This window comes from Branchiostoma floridae, chromosome 4 (assembly GCF_000003815.2).
Source record: "Branchiostoma floridae strain S238N-H82 chromosome 4, Bfl_VNyyK, whole genome shotgun sequence".
Lineage (NCBI taxonomy): Eukaryota > Metazoa > Chordata > Leptocardii > Amphioxiformes > Branchiostomatidae > Branchiostoma > Branchiostoma floridae.
In genome coordinates this window covers 27,506,345-27,508,725 of record NC_049982.1, presented here as the reverse complement: position 1 = coordinate 27,508,725, position 2,381 = coordinate 27,506,345, and positions in this window count along the sequence as shown.

Sequence of the window (2,381 nt, the reverse complement as noted above, 5' to 3'; positions counted from 1 at the left end):
TGACGTACTCTGGTCCCAGTATGATCCTTAGGACCCTCTTCTGGACGCGCTCAATCTTCGTTGATAGATCACTGGACGGTCCCGGGTGCCAGACGACGCATGCATACTCCAGAAGTGGCCGTACGAAACCAATGTAAATTGGTATAAGATCACACATGTCAAGCCGTGCTTCTTCAGGTTTCTTATCATGTATAGTCGTTTGCTCCCTTTGCTGACAATTGTGGTCACGTGTACAGTCCATTTGAGATTGTACTGGAAGATAACTCCCAAGATACGTGCTACCTGGACTACCTCGAGTTTGTAAGGTCCAATTGTAATTGTCCGCGGTGGTGGGGGATTTCTCATGAAGCAAAACACCATAACCATGCACTTAGACGGGTTCAGGGACATGAAGTTGGTATAAGTCAAACGTGTCAGGCCATTAAAACTTTGACGTATGGTCAAAGGTAATACAAAGTTCCTGACGTGATTGTATCAACATAAAAGCTAAGCTTGTAAATATGGGGAGTCGTTGTTTATTCAACCGGCATTACATGGACCCAATATAAGGGACCTGACGTTATTTACTGGGGGGGGGGGCGGCGGGGGGCTGATGCAAAATTGGTCTGGTAAAAAAGTTTTGCATGGCCCTCCCCCCGCCCCAATTTTTTTCGATGGCCGCCTCTGAACAATAGCGGTGGTGAGGACGGCGATCGAGGTCCCAGAATGCGCGTCAACAAATTACTACGAGGGTGGTTCAAAAAGTAATGTCACTAGTTTTCTAACAGGCTCGTTTTTTTGTTGTTGTTTATTGTTGTTTATTAAGAAACCTTGTAGCCCTTACGGGCTAATCTTCCAAGGTTCAAACAATCAACATGACTATACACCATACATTTAAAAAAATACAACAATCAACAATCAAAGGATTTACAATAGAGCACAGTGTCTAGAGGTCAAATGTCTAGATGACAATGTTTGAGATGGCTTGTTTAAAACTGGACAATGTACACAGTGACTTGATGTCAGATGGCAATAAGTTCGGTACATAGGCTCGGTACAGGAAGGTACGTTTTCCACTGGTTGTTTTAGGATTCGGGGTAGTCTGAAGTTGTTGGATATAGAAAATCTAGTATCATACATGTGGGATGAATTAACTGGTATGAAGGAATTGTACACATTTTGTGGTTCGTGGCTAGTGAGGATTTTGAAGAACATAATCAGAGTACTTAAAGAGAATCTCTTTCTCATTGTAGGCCAACCAAGCTCAAGATGCATCCGCCTAACAGATGTAAATGTCCGATGTAAATTTTAATAACAGTCTACACGCTCTATTTTGTACTATCTGCAGTTTTCTCATATTCGAATCTGACATACTGGCTAGCACTGGCGAGCAGTATTGCACAACTGATAGCACCAGGGCTTGAAGTACCAGCTTACACACATCATCAGGTATATAACAAGCATATCTTCTAACATAGGCTAAGTTTCCTGAGAGTTTTGTTACAAGATGTTTGGTATGAAGATTCCAAGTTAGTGACAGGTCCATATGTAAGCCCAATAGGACTGCTTCGATTACTTGTTCAACTTTCTCAGAGCCGATTACAAGGTTCACAGATTTATCTGGTAACAAAGCAAGTTTGCGAGCAGTGCCAAATAGCATATTACATTTTGTTTTCAGTACATTCATAACTAGTCGATTGGTACTAACCCAGTTAGACAATTCTATAAGATCAGGTTGCAAAGCTGCCACAATAGCACTGACTGACTTGGCTGCCTTGTACAGTAAAGTATCATCAGCATACATTTCTGTCGAACATTGTGGTACAGTCAATGGAAAGTGATTTGTATAAAGGGTAAATAACAATGGTCCTAAGCAACTGCCCTGTGGTACTCCACATTCAAGTGCCAGAGGTTCTGAGAATTGACCATTGATGTAGACAACCTGAGTTCTGCTCTGTAGATAGCTTTCAAACCAAGCCAAAACACCTGGTTGAAAACCATAAGATTTAAGTTTAGCAAGGAGAATAAAGTGGTCCACAAGATCAAAAGCAGCACTAAAATCTATATATACAACTCCAACAAGCTCCCCTCTATCCATCTTAACCAAGGCAGTTGTTGTCGAGTTATTTAGGACGATAGGCGTGTTGTGCAGTTGACACAATATTGTTAATGGTTACATAGTGGAAAATCTGATTGTGAACAACCCTTTCTAGCACCTTGCTTAACACTGGGAGTAGAATAATTGGCCGGCTGTTTTACCCAGTCATTCATCGAATGAGTTAAAATTTGGCACAAAGGTCAAGGTATATATTCTCTTGAGATTAGACTTTGTTGTTCACGTTTATGTGAGTAACTGAGTTGAGTTCAAGTTGACCAAAAAACTCGTTATCCTGTCGAAAGAA